Source organism: Nicotiana tomentosiformis, chromosome 12 (assembly GCF_000390325.3).
Source record: "Nicotiana tomentosiformis chromosome 12, ASM39032v3, whole genome shotgun sequence".
In the NCBI taxonomy this organism is placed as follows: domain Eukaryota; kingdom Viridiplantae; phylum Streptophyta; class Magnoliopsida; order Solanales; family Solanaceae; genus Nicotiana; species Nicotiana tomentosiformis.
In genome coordinates, this window is record NC_090823.1 from 57,163,837 (window position 1) to 57,182,691 (window position 18,855).

Consider the following 18,855-nt stretch of genomic DNA (forward strand, 5'->3'; position numbering starts at 1 on the left):
TTGTTATCAAACACATGTAATTACTGGATCATGCCAAAATGAAAGAAAGGTTTAGCCTTAACATACCTTAACCTCGTTAAGTCCTGAATAGGTTCCCAACAACTTCTCAAACAACCCAACTCAGTCTACCATAGCATAAGGAGATTCAAAATCAGTGCTGAATAAAGGCTAAGTCTGTAACTTAAGCTAGTAGCTCGTTTTATGTAAATTTGGGCAGCATCTCCCTTGTAACAAGGGCCTCCTCCAATACCATATACCAACAACAACAACCAGAGCAATACAATAAGAACAACATCAACAATATGGTACAAAATATTTCATTAACAAGTCGTCAACATATCACGACGAACGGCAAACTCGGATTGAATCCCTTCAGCACCCTTCAACCCCATTATCACCCCTTATAGTCTTCTTACATTAACTTAATAGTATCATTAATATGATAATGAATTCATTCATCAATGATTCCATCCTTTTATCATATATTTATAACAAAGGAAACAATCCACAACTCCAACTATCTTCAATTGGCAACTTTATTCACTAGTTCATGTCTAGTACATCCATTTAACTTAATAAACATCAATATAACCTTAAGCATATGCAAGAACACAATACAAATACCTCCTACAGTAGCTTCAAGTCGAAATCCAAGTTATACTTAGCTTACAATAGCCCTCAATGACAATACAACACCATGGAAGTGACTTAAGCTAATCCAAGTATTATCTTATAGTTTATCATGCTAACAACTTAATAAACATACAAACAAGATTAAGCACAATTAGTAGTCTGTTATACTCACCGTAGCCAGTAGCAAAAACTTGAAATTTAATCCAAACACAGCCCACAAGTATCCTCAATGACAACACAACCTCAAAGAGGTGTTGTTCTTCACTAGAACTAACTTTTGATGTTAAAATATGGTGTAATCCAATTGCAAGACTTGAATTAACCTAGGGTTAATATTAAAACCTTGGAAGAGTATTTTACAGAACTTAAACCTCTTAAAACAACCTCCCACACGAGCTGGAACCACCCAAAAATCAGCAACAACAAGAAGAACAAGAAACTTACTAGCGCGACGGGATTCCCGACACTTGATTTGTGTTGTTTGCCCTTTGTTTGGGTCTTGGATCATGAGAGAACCTTGAGAGGGAATTTTAGGTGTCTAGGGTCTGAAGATACTGAAACATAATGAGTTAAAATGGGTTTGAGGCGTCTTATATATATCAATATATCTCAATCGCCATTGTGGGTCCCATAGAGAGTTGTTTGGCGCAGTTTCCCAAAAACGCAAATATCTCTCTACTCTAATATTGTATCAACAAACGGTTTAACGTGTTAGAAACTAGACTCAAAGATATTCAATTTGGTAGGTAGATCACCCCATAATGCGAAGTAAATTGGGAGAAAGTCGCATCTACATTTGACCTAATTTTCAGCACATTTATGAATGTAACTTGTGATGACCTTTGTCAACTTTTGTTCCACAACTTGCTTGACTTAAAAACATAACACACGAATATCATACGAATAAAATAAATCATAACATAACCTCCTTATATTATTAAGCATACTAGTCTCATCATAAAAGTACATGTTATAACATTCCCAACTTGTCGACATTCGACAAAGCTTATTTTCTTCAATTTGTTTAGCTTCTTAGCCTGTCAACCCTCTTGGTACTTGTTATCCATGATCTTAAGGATTTGTAATCTCCAAGGTAATATGATTAACTTACTTTATGTACTCTCAAAGATGATCTCATTTCTGAGCTTACATCAATTGACTTACGACGTACTCTAACATACGAAAACATGGGGTGTAACAACCCAATTCACCCATGAATAAAGAGAAGATAAATTTCATTAATTAGAAAGTAAGAGGTCATGTGAATAGAACCAGTTCATTTCCATTAGTTACATCATTAACAAGTCTCCAAAATAGTACACTATACATTGGTAGTTGAAGTGGAACATGTGATACAATTACAACCATTTCATTTTAACTTTCCCAAAATAAGATACAACCCATACTATGTCTACGGAGCCTCTAACAGAAACAAAAGAGTTCTATGACAGTGCCGGAAACAAGGCCCCGTCTATACCTCAAAATGCTATGTGCAAAGGACACCCCGAAATAAAGTGGGGCTCACCAAGTCAGCTGGGGAGAGGATGTGCTGCTATCACTGATCAATACCACTTGCTATGGAACCACCTGCATCAATTAAAGATACAGCGCCCCCGTCAAAATGGACGTTAATACATATGGAATAGTACTAGTATGTAAAACTAAACATCCTCTCAATAGAACGAGTAACAGTAAACGGAGAGGGAAATATGAAATCAACAAGAGACTCAAACAGTATCAAGGTGTCAAGTTAGGGAAAAGGTAAATTTCAAGTAAGTTTTAGTTTTCTTAAGTTGGGAGATCATTAGCACCGATATACCACCGTGTTTTTAGCACAGAGTCCGATCTCAGCCCGATCGGCTAAGCCGTCTCACCCCGAGACATCCACTCACAATACCACCATGTGCGCGACATGGCGTCGGCTAAGCCATCTTATCATAATGACGTGTGGGTCGACATCACATCACATCTCGTTAGCAATCTCATCCCATTTAAGGGGAAACATATCAACACATCAATCTCATCCCATATAAGAAGAAACAACTTCATCACATTAACACGAGGATTTACCCCTCAATCACTCCCATACCGGCACGTGTAGTTTCGGGGTTAGGTTATTTCGACCTACCCTTCCTCGGTGGCTAAACTATACTCCCAAAGAATTTATTATTTAAAGAATTTATCACTCATTTCATAATCTTTTATATATCATTCATTTCATTGGCACCAATGGCCATAATGCAATATCATTCTTGGCACGTTGGCCGTACTTCATATTTCATACTTCCTTCTTTCACTTTCAAATATCATCATGGGTCATTAATAACAAGGCTTTTCAAATTAAGAATTTAAATACACATATGAGCAAATAAGAGTCTTAGGCACATAGAGATTTCTTACACAATTTGGCATAATAACTTTCATTTGGGCTTGACTTGAAGTCACAACATTTTTATACATAACTCATACTTTGAATACGTTCCCGAAGAATAACATAATATGATAAAAATATCCAGAACACATTTTGAACATATATATATATATATATATATATATATATATATATATATATATATATATATATATATATATATATCTTTCGACACCAAGCTTATTCGGAATAGTCAATTTATAAATAATAACTCGAGACTTAAAAGAACATCGTGGGATTCAATTCTAATAGAGAAGTTTAGCCAACATATCTTGTTTGAGTTTCCTTGAATTACTACAATATTTTCGAAAATCTTAGCAACTTCGATCTATTTGGAAATATAACAAATTTAAACACAAATTAGGAAGGAGTTCACGGGTTTAGCTCATTTGGGAATTTTAACAAACACTAGGTGGGCGTTATGATCACAAGGTCTTCCTATGGTGGTTTCCTTCATCGCACAACCCAAAGTCTACCCATTTGAGCCCAACAACCTTCCCACAACCTTGATAGTACATGCATGCATAAAATGATCGCTCTCACACCCAAGAATCACACCCCCTGTTAGCCATCTTCTACCCTAATTTCGAAACTGGAACTAGGGTGTGGAACCTTACCTCTTGGATGAAGAACTTGTGAGTTTTCCTTGTGAATTCTCCAACCTTTGAACAAGGATTGATGAGAAATAGCTTAGGAACTCCCCTCTCACTCTAGAGCACTTCCTTACTCTAAAAATATCAGCTTTTCTCTTTACAAATGGTCCTTATCGTCTATATATCGAAATAAGGTCGGGTTATAAAAATCAAAAACTGGGCCCTCCGAACACAGCTCTGCGGTCGCAGAGTGGACCGCAGAACAGATATGCGATCTATAAAATGGGCCATAGAAGTGATGTCAAGAACTGGGCTATTCGGGTCAGGTCTGCGATCCGCAGACCAGTTCTGCTGTCGCATAATGCACCGCAGAACTTCCCTCCGAAAATCTTCATGCTGAATCTGTGATGGATTGTGCGGCCCGCGAAAGCATTATGCAGTCGCATATTGGAATGCAAAATGACCCTCCAAAATTGGCCATTTTTCTATTGCACTTTGCGGTCGATCTGCGGCCCACAGAGTGATTCTGCGATCACATAGTGGACCGCAGAAATGCCCTACTCTGCCAAACATTTACTTTAACTCCCCAAGCACTGTTCAACCTAAAAAGTCCGTATTGCGGCTCGTAAGCTCGCCGCGAAGAATCTCTACAATCATCAACACATAAGTCCATCTTAGCATCATGAATCCCCGGGTTCCCAAGTCATTTCTTGCACATTATTGTTTCTCCAAAGTACTTTCACCGAAGCTACATCTTAATCCTCAATTTCTGAACCTGTCTATCTAGTATAGAAATGGGAGTTTCCTGATATGATAGCTGCTCTATGACCTGAACATCGTCAACTGACATGACTCTAGAAGGATCTTCGATGCATTTATGAAGCATAGAGACATGAAAGACTAGATGTACAGACTCCAAGTCAGAAGGCAAGTCTAACTCATATGCTACCTGGCCTACCTGACATATGATCTTATAGGGTCCAATGTACCGAGGGCTAAGTTTTCCTTTCATACCAAAACTCATAATGCCTTTTATCAGTGATACCTTTAGGAATACCCAATCGTCAACCTGAAACTCCAAGTCTCGTCATCGATTATCCGCAGAAGACTTCTGACGGCTTTGAGCTGTTAATAGCCTTCCCTGTATAAGCTTAATCTTCTCAATTGCTTATTGTACAAACTCTGGTCCTACTAACTTAGTTTCCCTAACATCGAACCATCCTATAGGTGACCTACACTTCCGTCCATAAAGAGCTTTGCATGGAGCCATCTTAATACTGGAATGATAGCTATTATTATACGCGAACTCAATAAGCGGCAGATGATCATCCCAGCTACCCTTGAAATCTATCACACATGCTCGTAACATATCCTTAAGTGTCTTAATAGTACGCTCAGCCTGTCAGTCTGTTTGGGGATGAAATGTCATACTGAGTCCCCAATCCTTTTTGGTAGGACTTCCAGAAATTAGCTGTAAACTAAGCACCTCTATCCAAGATAATAGATATAGGGACACCATGATGTCGTACTATCTCCTTAATGTAAAGCCTTGTATAATCCTCTACGGAATATGTCGTCCTAACGGGCAGAAAATGGGCTTATTTTGTAAGTCTATCAACAATCACCCATATAGAATCGAACTTATGCTGGGTACGAGATAAACCTACGATGAAATCCATATTGATTACTTCCCACTTCCAAGTCGGAAGCTCTATAGCCTGCAATAATCCACCGGGGTTCTTATGCTCAATTTTAACCTACCGACAGTTAGGGCACTGAGCAACAAACTCCGCTATTTCCTTTTTCATTTCATCCCACCAATATATTTCCCTGATATCATGATACATTTTTGTTGCTCCTGGATGGATAGAATAATAAGAATAGTGAGTTTCTCCCATAACCTGCCGACGCAGCTCCGCAACATTAGGGACACATAATCGTCCTCGATATCTGAGGATCCCATCTTCTAAAATCTCAAATGGTGTCTTCTCCTTCTGAGGGGTTGTATCTCTATAATGAGCTAACACAGGATCCTCGTACTGGCGTTGCTTCACTTCAGTTACTAAAGAGGATGTTACTGTGCCCTGAATAGTAATTCCAGTATTACCTGAGTCCAGTAATCGAACTCCAAGACTAGCTAGTTGATGAATGTCATGGGTTATCCCACTCTTCTCTAGTTGTAAATATGACATGCTACCCATAGACCTACGGCTGAGGGAATCGGCTACTACATTCGCCTTCCCTGGATGGTAAAAAATATCAACGTCATAGTCTTTCAGTAGCTCCAACCATCTTCTTTGATGTAAATTCAATTCCTTTTGCTTGAATATAAACTGAAGGCTCTTATGATGCGTATAGATATCAACATGAATGCCATACAAATAGTGTCTCCACATCTTTAGTGCATGAATCATTGCGGCTAACTCTAGATCGTGGGTTGGGTAATTCTTCTTGTGCTTTCTTAGTTGTCTAGAAGCATAAGCTACAACCTTACCATGCTGCATCAGTACACAACCCAATCCAACACCCGAAGCATCATAATAGATAGCATAACCATCGGTCCCCTATGGGAGCATTATAATCGGTGCTAAAGTTAATCTGTCCTTCAATACTCAAAAACTCCGCTCGCAAGCATCAGTCCATTGGAACTTAGCTCCCTTCTGAGTCAACTTTGTCAATGGTGCTGAAATAGAAGAAAATCCCTCTACAAATCTCCTGTAATAACCAGCCAAACTGAGGAAGCTACGAACCTCCATTGGTGTTGTGGGTCTAGGCTAAGTCTTCACCGCCTCAATCTTTTGGGTATCAACCTGGATACCCTCACATGAAATAATATGTCCAAGGAAAGCTACAGAATTCACATTTAGAGAATTTTTCATACAACTTCCCTTTTTGTAGAACTTTGAGCACAGTATGCAAATGATCTGCATGCTCAGTCTCTGAACGAGAATACACCAATATATCATCGATAAATACAATCATAAATAGATCTTTAAAGGGTCTGAACACTCAGTTTATCAAGTCCATGAATACTACCAAGGCATTAGTCAAACCGAATGACATAACATGAAACTCAAAGTGCCCGTATCTGGTCCTAAATGCTGTCTTTAGAATATCCTTCTCCTTAACCCTTACCTGATGTTACCCTGACCTCAGGTCTATCTTCGAGAAATACTTGGCACCTTGCAACTGATCAAATAAATCATCAATCCTCGGGAGTGGTTACTTATTCTTGATCGTCACCTTATTCAACAGTCTATAATCAATACACATCCGCAAGGAACCATCTTTCTTCCTCACAAATAACACAGGTGCTCCCTACGGTGATGTACTAAGTCTGATAAAGCCTTTTTCAAGAAAGTCCCTTAGTTGTTCCATCAACTCTTTTAGCTCTGCAGGTGCCATTCTAAAGGGAGGAATAGATATTGGCTGAGTATATGGTAATAGGTCAATAGAAAACTCATTTTCTCTCTCTGGCGGAAGACCCGAAAGCTCATCGGGAAAAACATCAGGAAACTCATTAACCACAGGGATAGATTGAATCGTTGGTGAATCTACTTTCACATCCTGTACCCGAACTAAGTGATAAATATAGCCCTTTTCCGATCATCTTCCTTGCCTTGAGATAGGAAATAAATTTGCCTCTCGGCGATGCCGTATTACATTTCCACTCCAAAACAGGCTTCCCTGGAAATTGGAATCTGACCATCTTTGATCTACAATCATCGTTGGCATAACAAGAAGCCAACCATTCCATACCCATTATAACATTAAATTCTACCATATCTAACTCGATTAGGTCTGCTACTATAGATCGACTATGAACTACTACTATACAACCTCTATATACCTGCCTAGCTATCACTGGATCCCCAACAGGTGTGGACACCTCAAAAGGTTTAAACAACTCTTGTTTTATTCCAAACTTACTAGCAACCAACAGAGTAACATATGATAAGGTCGAACCTGGGTCAATCAGTGCATATACATCATATGAGGAGACTGATAATATACCTGTAACAACATTAGGTGATGACTCATGATCCTATCGTCCTGCTAATGCATATATGCGGTTCTGAGGACTGCTCGAGCTAGACGCTCTACCTCTGCCTCTACCACAACCGATTGGTGCTTGTGAACCTTGCCTAAGGGGGTGTACTGATGATGACGAACCAACTACAGATCCCCTGGCTGAACTATGCTTGTACCACCTCTCGTCGGACAATCTCTCATAACATGGCCTGGATAACCAAAAGTATAACAAACACCCAACCCCATACGGCACTGCCCGACGTGCTGCTTACCACAATGAGCACATCGTGGCAAGGGCGGCCTCATCTGACTTGACTCACCCATATATTGAGAACTTGAGGCCTTGGAATTCTGACTAGGCCCTGAATATGTGGAACGATCAAATCTCCTATCGGCAAACTGAGGTGGTGCACTAGCCGATGGCTGGGCTGGATACCTCGGGTATTGTTGTCTCTAACTACCTCGAAACTCACCAGAAGGACCCGAAGATCTCGCTCTCTTACTCTGGCCCCTAGCATGCTCACGATCGGCCCTCTACTTCTGCTTATGCTCCTTTACACCCTGAGCGTATGCTTGAATATGAGAAATATCCATGCCTAGCTAAAGTGAGACCGACATACAGTCGTTAAGCAGGTGTGGCTCCAACCCCATCACGAATCGGTGAACCCGATCCTCCATCTTAACTACAATAGTTAGAGCATACCTAGCCAACGAATCAAACTGAAGGTTGTACTCTCGAAGACTCATATTACCCTGCCGAAGGGTCAAGAACCTATCAACCCTAGCCCTTCTAAGCTCTGGTGGCAGATAATAACGAAGAAAAGCCTCTGTAAACTCCTGTCATACCACTGGAGGGGCATCCTCACCTCTGGACAACTCCCAAGTTTCGTACCAATTAACTGCAACATCTTGAAGTCTATAGGAAACTAGCTCAACTAACTCAGTCGCAGTGGCCTTCATTACCCTCAAAGTCCTCTGTATCCTATCGATAAATACCTGAGGGTCCTTGTTTGGATCTGCTCCAGTGAATACCGGAGGGTCTAAATTAATGAAATCACGAACCCTTGCACTGATGGCCGTATCTGCATAACCAATACCTACTTCCTGACTCCGAGCCTATGTGACTACTAATCGACTTAATAGCTGAATAGCCTCTCTCATCTCCTGACCCGGTGCACCTGGCTGAGGAGCTGGATATACAAGTGTGGGTGCAGGAGCTGGTGCCCCTCGGAGCTCCTCTGAAGAGGGTGGGGTATGTGAAGTTTGTGATGGAATCTCACTATGAGTCTCTCCCCGAGCCATGGTAACTCGTGGCGCTTGACTAGTAGTCTCATCAGCCACAGACTTGCCCTTTTGGGTGGATGTAGCCTTCTCTGGCATCGCTAAAAGCATAACACATCATTAGGAAAATGAATTCTTATATAGCACGATCTAAGATAAGAAGGGAGGATAACATCCTATATGTCCTGTAGCCTCATGTCTATAAGTGTGGTGCACAATACACTCATAAACAAGACTCTACTACACACGGTCTGTAGACAACCCTAGGACAGAACTGCTCTGATACCACTTTTGTCACGACCCAACCCGATGGGCCATGACGAGTGCCTAAGTCCTACCTGTCGAACACCCCTAAGCATATATCTAAGATATAAATATAAATTAAGGGTAGGTAATGAATAACATCTGCCATTAAACTGCCGAAGCACGTGAATAACATACGTGAGGAAAACATGTCCAAAAGATATATATATATATATATATATATATATATATATATATATATATATATACATGTGTGTATATGGTAGGGCAAGCTGACAAGGCTGCGATGGACAACTATATATCCAAAACTGAAAGCCGACAAGGCCACATACTATCGGACTATACATGACTGTCTATAGACCTCTAATAGAGTGTACAAATGTATAAAGGATGGGACTGGGCCCCGTTGTACCCATATCTACATATAAAAGTAGCATACCAAAACTAATAACAGCTCCGGATGAAGTGGAGCACACCAACTCTCGCTGATCAAGGATCCTAAAAAGGGGGACCTTCAGCTTGTCTACCTGCACCTGCGGGCATGAAATACAGCGTACCCAGGTAAAATGGATGCAGTACGAATAATGTACTGAGTATGTAAGGCATGAAAATCAGTGCATAAAGACATAGATGAAACATGGAGTAAAGAATTTCACCTGTAAGTCTAAATAACTTTGTGAATCCTGAAACATTTATAATGTCATGCACGTGCGTATAAATGTCTTATCATGCATAGGTATAGGTGTACATCACATCATCAAGCCTCTGAGGACATCTCGTCATATCATCTCGGCCACTGTGGGCAAAATCATCAACATATACCAGCTGATCAGGTGGTGGTGCGTATATAACATCGTAACCTTTTCTTATATCCCACATACATATAATATACGCGTATATAACGCCATCTGGTCATGGGTCAATATACATGTATAAATGAATGAAATGCATGAGAAGTAAGTTTATAAGACTTTTCGATATGTCATAAGATCAATATGCCTTCGGATAAATTTTATCAACTACGTATTTTTTTGAGACCCATGAATAGAAGATATAATAATAATTCATATGGGGAATCAAGAACATAGGCACCCCTAGTACTTCTATGAATAGTCATTTATGAAAGTGTTGCCTTTGCTCATTTTGTTTGTATCGTATGAATCATGCCAAAAAAAAGAAGGGATAGCCTTAACATACCTGAGCCGATTCTCTTAACAATCCCTCTAATACGTCTTTTGCGAAAAACACGCAACGGAGGATCGGAGTAGGAAAAAACCGTATGATATTCTTGAGAAAGATTATACCGTGCTCTCTTAGAATTGAATCTCACGCTGCTGTAGCGTCATGAAATTTCATATGAATTCACTTAGGAATTCATCCGTAACTTAGCACATACACCCCCCTTAAAGATGTAGGAATATGTCTTAAAATTTTTGGTTGTGAGCCCCATTTTGTTTTTGATGATTTAGCCACATAATCCTCTAAGTGTGCCACCTTATTAAATGATCTTAAGAGTCACATTTATCTAAGGTCCTTGGCTGCCACGTTGATGTTCATTAAGCTTATCCAAAGATCATAATTAATTAGCTAATCTCCCACTCAAATCAATAATTACCCAATTATTCATATAATTAAGAATTATCCCAAATTAGTTAAAATACAACTCACTTTTAACATACTTTATACACCTTACTATCATGGTCATGTGTTACCTTGTATGACACTAGTCTATAAATACCGGGTATTATAGCTCGGACCGTATTTTATCCTAAATTGACAACCTTCAACGAAACTCATTTTCATTTATTCGTTTACCCTCTAACCTTCACGGCACTTACTTATTGCCTGTTATAAATAGCATAAATTCTTATAATCTCAAAAATAATCTCATTCCCGAGTCTACGTCGATTAACTTACGACGAAACTTTAATGTACGAAAACGCGAAATGTAACACTCCTCTTGTCAGAACCCAGTTCCCCGAATCGAATTACAACCACTGAGCAAGGAAAAATTACAGTTGGACTCACTAAAATTCAGCAAGAAAGAACGACAATTGTAGTTGGGTCTACTTCAAATCAACAAGCTTCATATGTAGGAGCTCTAGGGCATCCGACAGTCGCTCACCCCAGAGGTTGAATCCGACTTCCACCATTACAATTCGAGATGGTAAATGGCAAACCAGTTGTTGTATTCACTAAAGAGGAACATGATTTGCTTGCTAGCTCCTGCCGATGGACTATTACTGGTAAATTCGTTCGTACTCGACCTTCAATTGAAAACATTAGAGTTGACTTTGCCAAGATTATTACTGAATGTGAAAATTATGGTTACTAACCTCAAACGTGTTTTCATAGATGTTGAATATGAGGGAGAATTTAATACTAATTATTCTAAATCTTTCATACACCTTGATAAGGAAAGCAACAGGAAAATCATAAAGTGGCCCACTAAATTCAAGCTAGAAGCTGAGACTACTCTTGCCCCCTGTCTGGATTAACCTACATGATATGTCATGAGACTACTACGAATGGGATGCTCTATGTACGATTGTTAGTCCTATAGGTACACCAATTATTATTGATAAAGCTACTTTTTTAAAAACTAGACCTACCACTGCCAAATTGAGAGTAGAAGTTGACCTCGCTAAGCCTTTGCTCTTCGAAGTTTTTGTGGAAATAAGAAATCTACAAGGTGAAATGGAAGTGTTTGAGCAGAAATTTGAATATGAAACCATACTAGCTTAATGCTTTCATTACAAAATTCAAGGGAAATCATATGAAAAGTACAAAGTTCTACATCCAAAAATCCAAAGGGAAGGAGCAAAAATAGAGATATATGGAAGGAGGGTCTAGAGAATCTAAAAGGAAATGGTTCCAATAGGCAACTGAATAATAACAAAGCCAGTAGTAATGCCAACACCAGTTGGAAAATGGACACAATTAATAAAGCACTCAAATAAGGGCAGATGCAACAATATCCCAGGAACAAGACAGTGAAGGGAACAAACATAATGTAGATAAAGAATGAGAGCAACATGTGAAAAGAATAAAAGGGAAAAGGAATAACAAGTGTAGAGGAGAAAAGGTAAATAATGTGAAGGAAAACAAATATGACCAAATAAGTACAAAAGGGGAAGAGAAGAATCAACAACCATATAGTAACAAGGAGAATCAAATTTATACACCCAACTTCAAAACAATGTTGTCATTGAGGAAATGGAAACTAACCTATACCCTATTGACTATGAGAGTATCCATGTTCAAGCCTTGCATATCCAATCTACACAAAAACCTACTAGATGTGATAAAGCTCAAGGTGATAAAGAGAAGGCATAGATCAAAAGGCAGCAAAATAAGTTGAGTGTCAAAGGCCCCAGAAACTAGACATCACCAAACTTCAAAAATGTTGAAGCTCAACTACAAGGAGAAATGGTTGCATTGGTAGTTGTAGATGAAGAGATATCAAAAGAATATCCAAAAAGAATACAAAGTTCAAAGATAAAATCTATATACCTGAAGAACTCATACTAAAGGGAGAAATACAACAAGGAAATAAGATGGACATGAGCTACAGGGAGCAGCCTACAGCAAACTGGCCAGCTATTAATACTGCACAAATCAATAGAAATTCTGACGATAGGATAAGAATAAGAGGGAAAGAGGTAATGGGCCATAGAATGAGGAAAGAGAGTGATTTGGAAAGGACTCAAGAACCAGATCCACCTAATGCATATCAACAAAGAGAGAAGAAAATGGAATTATAACAGAATCAACTTCAAGATATGGAAATCAGGGTGGAGAAACCTCCTGACCCAGATATGTTCATGGAGTACATAAATGAAGATAATAACTCTTTAAAGTTTGATGATGGGATCATTAGAAGGTCAAACAAAAGTGCAGATTATGAAGAACCCGATGAATTATCTATGTAAATATGTCTGAATATTACTTACTCTAAAAATTGTCCTTAAGAAACAATCAAATTATTGGTGGAGCTTACTTTTCCAACAATAATTTGACAAAAGAATCCAAGAATTATCAATAATACCCGTCGCCCAATGTCTCCAATGATTAGTACATTATCATATGATATTAGGAGAATTAGGTCTAAAGAATCCTTAAAAAGACTGCAATTGCTCAAAAAATAATTTTACCTCCCTCTAATCTGCCTCCAGGAACCTATGGTTGTTAATAGGAAACCGGAAAAGTATAAGAGGAGTGCACCAATGTTTCTGCAATAGTTCCAATAAAATATGTGTCATGTGGACCAATGAGTGATTATCATTCAAGACAAGGAACAACATGTCCTTATTAGAGTGACTCATAATGATGATCCTTCCTTCTTCATCTCTATGGTCTATGCAATATGTTCTGAAGAACTTAACAAAGATCTTTGGGATGATATGAGAACCATAGCCAACAACATCGAAGAACCTTGGGGAGACATTGGAGATTTCAATGTTATTAATTCCTCTCAGGAAAAAAAGGGTAGAAACCACAGGCTAGAGGAGAGCCTGAACTTCATAGATTGAGTTAATAATTGTGGCCTCCAAGATGCAGGTTATATAGAATCCATGTAATGATCTGACCGGTCATTTTAAGCTTTAGCCTTCCATTAGGCGGTTTAAGACTTGTGCATAAAGTTTGGCGTCATTCCAGAATGTTTAGATATGTTTCGGACGCGTTCGTCGAAGTTTGAATGTTAAAAAGTTAAAAGAAAGATCTTGATCATCAATTCATATTTTGGGTGTTATTTAGGGTGATTTGAGGCCTCGAGCTAGTTCATGTCATGTTTTGGGAATGGTTGGTGTAGTTTGACGTGGTCCCCGGGGTCTCAGGTGTGATTTGAGTGGTTTCAGACCATGTTTGGGTGATTTGCTGGTGTTGGTGCTGGTGTCTGGTTTCGGACCATGCAAAGGGATGCACGCATTCGCGAAAAAGGATTTTTGTGTAACGACCCGATTGGTCGTTTTGAGCTCTAATGCGTTGTTCAGCGGGTTGTGGCCTTGAGTAGCTTCACTTCATATATTATGACTTGTACACGTGGTCGGGGTTGAATTTCGAGAAGTTCAGAGTTGATTCAGATGGAAAATTCTAATTTCGGAAGCTTTAAGTTTGAAGAATTGACTAAGATTTTAGTTTTGAGTAAACGACCTCAGTATCAGGATTTGAAGGTTCCAATAGGTTCGTATGATGATTTCGGACTTAGGTATATGTTCGGGTTGAGTATCAAGTTGCTCGGGAGTATTTCTGCGCTTATTGTGGAAACTTGGTATTTTGAAGGTTTTAGAATTTTCTAAGTTTAGTTTGAGGTTCCGAGCTTTGGAATAGGTTCGTATCGTGATTTGTGACTTGCACGCAAAATTTGGTGTCATTCCGGAATGTTTAAGTGTGATTCGAAAGCGTTCGTCAAAGTTTGAATGTTTGAAAGTTTAAAGAAAGTTTTCGATCATTGATTCATAGTTTTGATGTTGTTTGGTGTGATTTGAGGCCTCGAGCAGGTTTGCATCATGTTTTGGGACTTGTTGGTGTGATTGGACAGGGTCCCCGGGGCCTCGGGTGTGTTTCAGGATGGTTTTGGGTCATTTCTCCATGTTTTGGCTGCTGCTGTTGCTGGTTCAAGTGTTGTTCATCGCGAACACGTAGTGGTTATCGCGTTTGCGTAGATGGCTCATGGCCGCTGGATTTTTGTGCTTCGTGTTCTCGACAGTGGTCACGCGTTTGCCATGGTTTGGGAAGCAAGGCTCCATGTTCGCGATTTGATGTTCGCGTTCGCGAAAATGGAGCTGGCATAGTGGCTATCTTGGTCTTCGCGTTCGCGGAAAGGCAGACGCGTTCACGATAGGCAGACTGGTAAAGCTTCGCGTTCGCGTGCCCTTTCTTGCGTTCGTGTAGAGGAGTTTTGGAGCTGAAGCTGGATATGCTTCGCGAACGCGAGGTGATTTTCGCGTTCACGATGAAGGTCGTCTTGGCAGTGTATAATATTGCAAAAATGGGTTTTGGCTCTTCCATGGGAGCCGAGCTTGGAGCAACTTTGAAGAAGCTTTTTTGTCATCCATCACTGGGTAAGTGACTTCTACATATTGTGAGTTAAAAATATGAACTATACATGAATTTGAACATAGAAATTAGTAGAAATTGTGAGATTTTGAAAGAAATCTAGAAATTAGTATTTTTGGATTTTTACCATAAAATTGGACATGGAATTAGGAATAAATTATATATTTGAGTTTGTGGTGTTATGGGTATAGTTTATCTTCGAATACTTTTATAATACGGGCACGTGGGCCCGATGGTTGACTTTATTGACTTTTCCAGCGGAGTTGGAAATTGTTATAAATTGATTTATTATGAGTATTAGAATATATTTTTATTGGTTTGCACATTGTTTGACTAATTTTGGAGCGACGAGCAACGGTTTGAGGTGTTAGAGTGGCGTTGGAGCCGGTTATGGAATTTCGGAGCGAGGTAAGTCTCCAGTCTAATCTTGTGAGGGGGAATTCACCCCGTAGGTGTTATATTCTTATGTGATACATGTTGTGGGAGCTATGCACGTATGAGGTGACGAGTGTCCGTGCGTATGCTAGAATTCCTAATTTTGTCCGGGTAGACTTAGGTTCACGCCATGCTATAATTGTACTATTTGAGTTATCTTTGCTCATTTAATTTCCTTTATTTCGCGTTACGACTTGAGACTAGACTTGCATAGGGTGATACACTTGCTATTGTAGAGACGTGACGAGCTACTTGATAATCCGCGAAATAATTTGCGCTTCCCTTATGAATTTCTCCCGCGTTGTGCGTACTCATTGCAAAGTTTTCCTTAAATTTCATAACTTACACGTATATTCGTGAGTGGTGTCAAGGACCCATTAAAGCTTCTTATTCTAATGGGATCATGCCTTGGCAGGATTTTGTACCACACTCTTATGGGAGCGGGTCGTTTGCCTCGGCAGTATAATAGATGCATCTATGGTTCGTGCTGCTCTACCTCGATAGTGTACACATTATTAGGGGATTGGTCCGTTCGCCTCAGCAGTATCATATTCCTTATGGGCTAGGGCCATACGACCTCATAAAAAATCATGCGTTATATCACTAGTAGTCCGAATATTCACGAGATTTTCCTTCTACTGATTGCCTTGTATTTTATATGGTGTTTCTTATTCTTCTGATAATGGCGCTTGATAATTTTCCGAGTTGTTGAGATAGAATACGAGATGAGAAATTTATATCATTAAAACAAATTTTGAAAGATTATGCTGGTAACCGTTTCATCCTACTATTACTATTGTGCTTCATATCTGTTTAGGATTTAGCAAACTGCTTTATTGGACCTCTAATAAATTTCGGCGTCGACCACTCGTCAATACCTCTCCGGGGTTAGGCTAGATACGTACTCATGATACACTTGCTGCACTTATTGTGCAGGTATATATATATATATGTCTGGTGGTCTTTTGGGCGCAAGGGCACAACTATTGCGGGGACTTTACGGTGAGCTGCATTCCATGTTACGATCCGCAGCATACAGGGTCTCCATCAGAGTTATTTATATTCTCTTGTCTAACTTGTATTCCAAACAAATGTTGTATTATTATTATTGTACTCCTTAGTAGATGCTCATGCACTTGTGATATCGGGTTTTGGAGGTTCTTACTTGATTTTCATTATTGTAGTTCACGTAATTATAATCATTCACCTTGTAATTTATATTTTTTATGGAAGTTGGAAATAAAAATCATGGATTTTCTACGAGTACCAGACCTTATTCTACTTATTTAATAGGATTCATGGTTTCAAAAATAATAAAATGATTAACTAAGTTGATTAAGCATCGTTGGCTTTCCTGATGGCCGCATTAGGTGCCATCATGACCTATAGTGGATTTTGGGTCGTGACATCTTGGTATCAGAGCTCTAGGTTCACTTGGGTCTCACGAGTCATGAGCAAGTCTAGTAGAGTCTTACGGATCGATACAGAGACGTCTGTACGTATCTTCGAGAGGCTACGGGGCTGTTAGGAGCACTCCCTTTCTTGATTCCTCTTCGTGCGGTTTGATTCCATTGGAGCTTATGCTTTCGTTTCCTTCCTACTCAACCTTATGCGACGTGGAGCACTTGTTATCAATTAGGCATCGAGGAGTTGTAGTGGTACTGTAGACGTGGTGCAGGATGTTTCTCCCTACGTATTCGGACAAGCTATTATCGTCGCCTTGCGGAAGGGTGTTCTATCGTTTCAGCCAAGTATCTGTATTTCCTATGGTTTCAAGGCCATGTACATATTATAATGATGTTTATGCATTGTTATTTCATAGTGTTGGTGTAATTGTAGGGTGCTTGTTTATGTGTCGAGGCAGTGAATGACTCAAAAGGAGGACTTCTCAGTGCATGGTTTAGAGGTTCTACATTTAATTCCAGCAGATAAGAGGCAATCGGACTGTGGATGTTCAGACTTTGGTTGATGGAGTAATAAGACTTGATATTTTCAAGCATGGTAGAATTCTCGATTGTGATGTGGTGTCGTCGTCCTTGTTGAACGCATTAAGGCTCAGTGGTGTTATGGTCTTCTTGATTTACCTTCAGTCCAGGGTGTGGTGAAATAGTGTCTAAGAAACAGTTGTCAGAGATGGCGGTGTGTATCGGTTTCAGAATCGAATTAGTGTTTTGAATGCTGATGGCTCGAGAAAGATGATCTTCGAGGAGGCTTAGAGTTGGAAGAAATTTATTAGTTCAGGTACTATAAAGCTGGATTTTGATTTGATGCAACATTTGGGTAGCGAAAGATGAGGAAGGATATGGAGGGAGGTGTCTCGCAGTGGTTGAATTGCTAGCAGGTCAAATATGAAAAGCATAGGTCGAGAAGTTGCTTAAAGTAGATGGTTTAATGGAAGTGTGAGTGGCAGAGTAGCATATGGATTCTGTGGTAGGATAGACACATGCCTTGAGAAACGTTTAGAGCGATTTGGGGATCATGGTGGACAATGACTAGGTCTACGGATTTTATTTGGAATGGTGGCTACTGTGCCAGGGAAGGTTGAATATGACGGAAGGAAGTTGGATTGGAGTGTTTAGGGGTGTAAGAGCTTAATTATCGTTATGGGATACGACGTGACTTCGAGTTTGGAATGTATTGTCGGACTTTCATTTGATGTCAATGGGGAATGAACAGACTTGTACAGCCGGTGGATGAGCATGGGCTCAGGAGGGTTTACTGATTTCATAGTAGTGGTAACCATTGCAGCGTTGTTGGAAAATGTCGGTATGGAATTCCACAGGTGGGTCATCTCCTGTGAGTAGGTTAGCGGTTGCATGATTTTGATGAAGTTCTACGAAGAGTTCTACTTACTACCCGCCCGAAGGTCGAATTTGCAATTATGGCTGATAATTCGGAATGTTCATGAGAAGTTTAACAAGAGACTACAAGAAGGAGGAATATTTGTGGGTTTTACATTATGTGATGGTAGCTTAAATCTAAGTGGGGGAGCTCACCGTCTATGATTGAGATCGCGTGGTTGTCTTCTTGTGCGGTTTCTAGTTATCGGTGCATTGATGGATTATTTTTGACTAAGAAAAGGAAACATCATGGGTAATTTGAGCAAAGAAGTTGATGAATGTGTGC

General features: G+C 39.6%; 1 long non-coding RNA gene across 1 annotated transcript; it reads right to left on the minus strand.

Moving 5' to 3' along the window:
* Positions 1 to 1,895: 1,895 nt before the first annotated feature.
* Positions 1,896 to 14,450, minus strand: LOC138903716 (uncharacterized). Its single transcript, XR_011413075.1, has 3 exons — positions 13,389 to 14,450; positions 9,674 to 9,767; positions 1,896 to 2,220 (listed from the first exon to the last, which is right to left on the minus strand). It is a non-coding gene; the product is annotated as an uncharacterized lncRNA (long non-coding RNA).
* Positions 14,451 to 18,855: the final 4,405 nt, after the last annotated feature.